We start from the raw sequence: 7703 nt of genomic DNA, 5'->3' as shown, positions 1-7703 counted from the left end.
CTTTTTTCCACCAGAGAGAAGTCATTGTGTACCAGTTTTTTCTTGAAATTAACAATAAGAACAGTAGAAAGAAAGGAAACAGTAGGTCATATGGGAAAGAAGGCAGAGAATTAATGAGTAAGAGGGCAGTCAGGTGTGTGGCAGGGGCTGGTGCAAGGTGGGGCTTAGTTCTGGAGCTGTCTGAAGAGCCCTTAGGCAAGATTCCCTGCATGCAGAAGCTTGTGGTCAGTGCATTTGTGGTGATGGCTGTTGCTCTGGTGTCAGTGGAGCTGGAAGATGGTGCAAGCCAGTGCTAACAGCAGTGCCTGCAGAGCTCAGGAGATCAGTCCCCAAAGGATCCACATCAGGCCTTCCACGATGCTGCCTCCCTCCACACACACACATTCTCCTTCTGGTGTCTCTGCCATACACAACAGACAGTATTCTGCCCTTGAATGGCTTTCACCTGTGTGTGTGTGTGTGTGTGTGTGTGTGTGTGTGTGTGTGTGTGTGTGTGTGTGTGTGTGTTTGTACCTAAGGCTGGCTATCCCTTCTTTGGAAGGAACAGCACCAAGCCAGTCGCCTTCACCTGCAGCCTCACCTCCAGATGTTTCCAATGATATGGGAGGACAGAGACTAGGAACTCCATGGGAGAGCCTCATACAGGAAGATGCAGCCAGCCCTTCCTTGCATGTGTTTATATAACTGCTAGGTCTGAAAAGACAGGGAGTGGCATAAGGCCAGAAAGAAGCATTGGTTGGGAGGGGATGGAAAATGCTGTGTGGTAACTGTTGAGGCTATTTGTGGTTACATGGTAGTTTGTGGGCCTGGCACCTTCCCAGGCAGCTTCAAGTCCCACAGACTTGCAGGGTTGATGGCTGGAATTTGAGTGAGTGGGTGCACCTGGGGGCTTGTAAGAGGAGAGATGACAGAGAGGCCAGTGAAGGGGTGAAGAGGAGTGAAAGCTGGTTCTGCAAAGACCTACATGTCCACTTGGGTGAGACCTGGATGTGTTCCCGCTGACCAAATCAGTGAGAGCCTTGCAGGACAAGGATCACTTGGTCACTCACAGGGCCTGTTTGCTGGAGCACCGTGCCTCCATGGGGCCAAAAGGGTTGTGGATACCCCCTGGGCATCTGCAACAAGTACCCTTTGTTACTGTCCATATGGTGTACATGTCCTCCATAATCATGAGAACCATCATCCCATTTTCTCTCCAGGTATGGGCAGAATGTCTTGGCAAAGTAAGACCCATTTCCCTGGATGCTTGCTGGCAGGAGCTCAGAAAAACTCTACCACTTTTAGAAAGGGGAACTGAGGAGGATCATGGGATAAACACACACACACACACATACACGTGTGAAAGCCTACAAAAGGTGAGGAAGGTGTTCGGCCCCTGGCAACAGAGCTGAGAGGCAGTATTGGGCCTGGGACTGGCTAGGAGGGGAAATGTCAGAATTCAGCCAAAGCATGCCAAGTGAAATGCAGATGGGTAGAGGCAGCTCTTGTGATACCTCATTTCACATGTGGGCATCAAGCTTCTTTCTCCTGTGATGAGTGTCTAAACTGGGGGAGTGTTGGATAGTGGGCATGGAGACAGGGCCAGGATTACATTGGCACAGGGCCCTTTTCAGTGATCTCATTTTCAAGGATGTCTGGGGAAGGAAGGAGCCTAGGGCATTGTGGTAATTGCAGAGAAAGCTCTGTGTGACTGTGTCTAAGCCCGACCCAGTGTTAGTGTGTTGTGTGGGAACAAGTGTGCACACACACTCACCCAAGTGAGTGACCAACGCAGGTGCCTAGTGGTCACACTGAGGCAGGTGGAGGGTCAGCTGATGTTTGCCAGCCGGGGTCATCTCCTGTGCACAAGTCTGAAAAGACAGGGGCGGCATGTGGGCAGTAAGGAGAATGAGGGTGGGAGGGAGGGGAATGGGGTGGCTGCTGTTGGGGCTGTTTGTGTCCCCGTGGATGCAGATGGGCCTGGCACCTTCCCTGACAGCAACAGAGCCCATAGACTTGTATTGTTGATGGTAGGTTGGCATGGCATGCTTGTGGGCATGTGGGATGAGAGATGACAGTGAGGCCAGAATTGCCTCCCAGTGTCAAGTGACAAGCTAATCCAAGTGAAGGCTCTGGGACAGCAAGGACCCTGTCTTTTGCTGTCTGTCCCTATGAGGCCTCCCACCTGTCCCAGAGGGGGAAGGATGATGGGCCTGTATGGGACTCACAGTACTGGGCTGGCCAGTACAAACTTCCATGGAGCTGAGCGATGGGAGCAGTAACTCACCAGCTAATGCCTCCTATACTGTGTCTAAAATGAAACCTTGATTCTTGTCGATAAAGATTACTGCCCAGCTTAACTCAATTTCACACTCTCAAAAGCTACCACTGAGAGATCATATCCTATGTACCTTGACAGCAGTGCCTTGTCCTGCTGTGTCTGATACCTCAGGCTTTGGAAAAGGAGGATAAGGATAGTGCGGATTTTTCATGGACCGAGCTTCCAGTTGTGCTTCTGCCACTCTGCTGGTCCTCAGAGCTGACCTATGGGCAAAGGATGTCTATATTCCTGTCTAGTGACCTGGGCCAATTCAACCTGACCACACACAATGGGACCACAGATCTCTACACAGATCAAATGCCTGAATGTATGTAGGTGCAACCTGGAAAAGGCTCATCTTCTGTGTGTCTGCTTCCCAAGGGTGTAGGCATCACTCAGAGACTACGAGCACATCTGGTTCAGTGGCCCAATACAAGGGCCTAGCCCCAGACTCCAGTGAGCCCTCAGACGTCCTTTCCCTGTACCTTCCCTCTTCACTCATGCCATGTGCACAGGCCAGAATGCCACCACTCCCTCATGTCCCAACCCTCATGCTCCTGCATCCACAACCCCATACAGCCAAGCCCAATCCTACCTCTACTACCTCAACCTCAGGGCCCTCACGATTCTCAAAACCCCTTTCAGTCTTAGCCTTGAACACTAATCTCTCTGCCTTTGGTCTCGCCCACTGAGCTCACTTAAACCTCAACCTACTCAAGGCTCCTTGTAAACTGTTTACATCCTCCTGTTCCTCATTCTGCAGTGCAGCTTTCACCACTCGCTACCAGCTATCTTGCTTGTACCCTGCTTATGCAATCTGTCCCCCAAACTCCCTTCCCACTAATGACAAAATGCTATTTCCTAGTGGAAAGAATGCCCTTCAGCACTTGGTAGGGGTAGGTGAAGTTGCCCACCCCCACTCAAGAGTCTGACCCTGGAGAGCATCTCCATGGCAAACCCACCTGGCATTTACTACACCATATCTTCCCATGACATAAGTGTTCTGCCTGCAGGGCAGGTCTTGATGGCATTGGACTAGAATAATTGCATGTCTGAGGTCCAGAATGCCTGACAGCCTACACCTTGGGCTACCTTTTGCCACTAGTGACAAGCAAGTTTGTCAGGACTTACTTTGTCATTTCTCTGCTTCTGGACTCTGAGCTCCTCCAGGACCAGAGACATTTAAGCTTATAAGACAAAAATGCAATGCCCAGAGGTAGGGACAAACCACATCTCCTCCTTGGGCTGCCAGAAGGAAAGGACCTTCCTCACCTGCACCATGGCCTCCACACCCACTAAGCCAAAAGAGCCAGAGCTGGGTAGCAGCTACCAGGCCATCAGACAGGGCCAAGTCATCCCTCCAGATAACTCAGGGCTCTGTTTAGAGAAGGTCTCTGATCTGTCAGCTCACAACCTAACCACCTCAAGTCCAGCTGTAACCATGGGCAGGATCACAGGTAAGCAGGAAGTCCTCAAGAGGGATTTGGCAGCACTCCCTATGAACTGCCCTCGCCTGTGCCAACACACATCACATGAAAGCCCCCCCCCCAACTCCAGAGGACATTCTTCAGCAATCCTTACCAACTCCCAATGGCTATGCTTTGGCATAGATCAGAATCCACAGATGCACAGTGTGATCCCCTATTGCTAGCGATCTCCAGTATCAGAGCAGCAGAGGACATGGCTGGGTGTAATCCAGAGATAAGTGCAAATGGGGAAGGAGCCTTGCGACCCTAGCCCCATCTCTGTCCTCAGCTGTGGCTTTGTCAGTCCCTACACATCCACATCGACTGAGGCAGTTCCTCCACTAGGTGTCCTCCGTTGTCCCGACAGAGCTGGTCCTGGGCACACATTTGAACAGCAGATTCCTTGAGGTCCACGGCCTGACTAACAGGTCCAAGGAACTGCCAAAAATACTCTGGTTCTACCTGAGAAGCATGGCTTGTGTTCCTTCTGAGAAGGAACAGACAGGGAAGGGTCCCCTGGCATAGTGGTGGGGAAACAGAAGTCATGACTTGGTCCATATCAGTGGACAGAAAGATTAAAAAGGCTCAATGGCAGTGCAAGACTGAGGTACTATTGGTGTCTTTCTCATTGTAAAGCACCTTGATCAAGTGGCTAGGTCCTTTACCTCTGAAAGGAGGTCAGGAAACAGAGCTTGTGTCTATGCTGTCCTCAGAATGCTGGGAATTGAACTCAGACACTTTCACACAGTAGAAACCTGCTTTAACCACTGGTCTACCTCCTCAGTCATTGGCTTTCTTTTGAGACAATCTCACTATGAAGTTAAATCCTGGCCTCCAGCTGCTCTCTACCTGTCTCTTCCACCTAAGTACTAGAATTATAGATGTGGCCCAGCCCATCTACTCTTGTTTTCCCCTTGAGATCTGCTTAGAGCCAGGTCATCTTCTAAGTAAGAATTCATCAAGGCAACTTGGATGCAGAAGCATTTCCCTGTCCATCCATGGCTGGCTCAGTCATCTAAGTCTCTACATGAAAGTCAGGCATACATCCATGCTGCGCATCTCCTGGATCTGCCTAAGATGCCACTCCTGTGAATAAAGCAAGGCCTGGTCATTCCCAGAGAGGAAAAAGCCCCAGAGAGTACACTATTGATCCCCTAGTGAGGACGTGGCTAGTAACACAAGCCCTGAACATGTAGACTTTGCACCAAGACCTCAGGTGAGCTTCTTTTATCCTGAAGTGTGAAGTGGTGGCCTGATTATCTAGCACTTATACCAGTGGGTTGCGAGCCCAGGATGTGGCAGGTAGAAGTGCTCATGTACAGCAACAAAGTCCCATTAGGGACTGGCCTAGCCACCCACTCCTTGGTCTAGCACATATAGGTTTTTTGACAGTGTGACAAAAAGGAAGAGGGAACAGAGCCAGCATTCCAAGAGAGGTTTTCTAGGTCTCTGAGGCTCAGCTGTGCTCTCTGCTGGGCAGTGGCCCTCAGGATGTTGGCATAGATGCATTAGAGTCTCTGGTGTGCATGGTACATGAAACACTTTCAGCTTTTGCTGGCTGCAGAGCAGGCCAACCTGCAAGCAGGCAGCAGGCAGCAGGCACAGCCTGGCACTCAACCAAAGACTCTGATGTAGGCTACCCAAGGTAGAAGGTGAAAGGTAAGAGTGGGTTTTACAGACACACACTGAGTCAGAGATCCTGAGGGAGGAACCCCACCAGCTGTTGCTCCAACCAGCCCTGCAGTGGATGGTGCTCAATTCTGAGACTCAATTTAAAGTCGCATGAGCAGAGTACAAATCCATACATTCCAGCCGTGTGACCTTCAACCAATGCCAGTCCTCGCACTTAAGAATAGTAATTCCTCTCTATAAAATGGGCTTATTCACCACTGGCAGCAAGTGTGGCAGCCTTTCGGTCATCACGGTCAGCAAAGGCAGCCTGGAAGGTGGTCACCCAATGGTGGTGGTGCCCTATGATGACAGGCCACAGTCTCCTTGTCACCATTGGCGAGCACCTGGAAGCCCACTTGGGTACAGTACCCCAGCTCAGTAACAGCCACTGGCCCAGCACACAAGAATTCTCCTTGGGCGATGAGCAGTGGGAGCGCGTGAGAAGCCGGCAGGCAAGGCTGGGGGGCCAGGGAGCGCGAGCCGCAGGGCGGAGGGCGGGGGCGCGAGCACAGTGGGCAGCGGCAAGGCAGTAGCCAAGAAGATGGTGGACAGCAACAGCGGCAGCTAGCACGGCGGCGGTGGTGGCGGCAGCGGTGGCGGCAGCGGTGGCGGCCAGCAGGAGAAGCAGGAGCTGGCCTCGAAGCAGATGGACATCCAGAACAAGCGCTTCTACCTGGATGTGAAGCAGAACGCCAAGGGCGGTTTCCTGAAGATCGCAGAGGTGGGCACGGGTGTCTCCAAGAGCCGCCTCACGCTGTCGATTGTGTTGGCGGCCAATTTCCGTGACTTGCTGGGCGACTTCATCGATCACTACGCGCAGCTGGGCCCCAGCAGCCCCGAGCAGCTGGCAGCGGGCGCTGAGGAGGGCGGCAGGCCGGCGCACCTCAAGAGCGAGTTCCTGGTGCGTGAGAACTGCAAGTACTACCTGGATCTCAAGGAGAACCAGCGCGGCCCCTTCCTGCACATCCGCCAGACCATCAACCGCGGCGGCGGCTTTGGCGCAGGCCCAGGGCCTGGCGGCCTCCAGAGCGGGCAGACCATCGTGCTGCCTGCGCAAGGTCTCATCGAATTCCGACACGCTCGCCAAGCTCCTCGATGACTAGGGAGGCGAAGACCACGTGCTGGCCGGAGGCCCAAGAGTAGGTGCCGGTGGGGGGGGGGGGGGCTGTACGGGGAACTCCCGGAGGGCACCTCTATTACGGTGGACTCCAAACATTTCTTCTTCGATGTGGGCTGCAACAAGTACGGAGTTTTTCTACTGTGTGAGTGAGGTGAAGCCGTCCTACCGCAATGCCATCACGATGCCCTTCAAGGCCTGGGACAAGTTTGGTGGCGCCTTCTGCCGGTATGCGGATGAGATGAAAGAAATCCAGGAGCGGCAGAGGGATAAGCTTTACAAGTGTCATGCTGGGGGGGGGTGGTGAGGAGTCCTAAGGCGAGGAGGTGGATGAGGATTGAAATGGCAGCTTTCCCCCCTGGCCTCCCCCACCTTGTTACCCGCGCCCCCCACCCCCCATCCCCCTGGCTAGTTCCCATTCTTGCTCATTCCCCTGTGAGCTAGTGGAGAGGGAGCCCGGGAGGCCACCAAGGGAGAAAAAAAAAAAAAAAACAAAATTAAAAAAAATAATATAGTTAAGAGAAATAACCATAAGACAACAGTCTTGAACAGTGAGTAAAGCAGTAAAGTTCCAGAAATTGACAGCAACCTGCAGAGGACAACAGCATCTCCTCACCTGCAAGTGTCTCAGCTTCTATTTCCCACCCGAGGTTCCTAAGCTCATCTAGATAATCCTGAAGGGGATAGATTTCAGTCTGGGCCCCTAAACACATCTGACTTACCCAGATCCATCTGTGTATAACAGTTGAATTTGTGTTGTACCTGGGTAAATCTAAAGTATCTCTCCAGGCCGAGCCGCCGTTGCAGTGTCTATCCTTCACCTTTATTCTAATCAGCCTTTTGGATCGAGATCTTCACGGAAATTCTTGAGACAGAGAGACCTTTGCAGTTACCCAGTACTGAGAGTCCAGGTTTATGAAAAGGAATGCAACTTTACACAATCATGGACAAGGCAAAAAAGAATTCAAGAAGCCATCAGTGAATCAAAACAAATTGGATTTTTTTAAATGATTTTGCATGGAACCTGGCCCCATGTCTTTTCTTTGCAGAATTGTTTTCCGGGATGCAAAAATTCAAAAGCCAATGCTTGAACTAGAGAATTCATTACTAAAATAGTTTAAAAGTTGGGCAAAAGGAATTTTTTTTCAAA

The 7703-nt window shown here is 51.7% G+C and overlaps 1 pseudogene; it reads left to right on the top strand.

The window, feature by feature from the left end:
• Positions 1-3578: 3578 nt before the first annotated feature.
• Positions 3579-6894, top strand: LOC138812959 (transcriptional regulator protein Pur-beta-like; annotated as a pseudogene).
• The last annotated feature ends 809 nt before the right edge of the window (positions 6895-7703 follow it).

Source organism: Dipodomys merriami, unplaced genomic scaffold, assembly GCF_024711535.1.
Source record: "Dipodomys merriami isolate MVZ:Mamm:240054 unplaced genomic scaffold, mDipMer1.0.p SCAF_571, whole genome shotgun sequence".
Classification (NCBI taxonomy): Eukaryota; Metazoa; Chordata; class Mammalia; order Rodentia; family Heteromyidae; genus Dipodomys; species Dipodomys merriami.
This window is presented reverse-complemented; position numbering and strand designations above follow the sequence as displayed.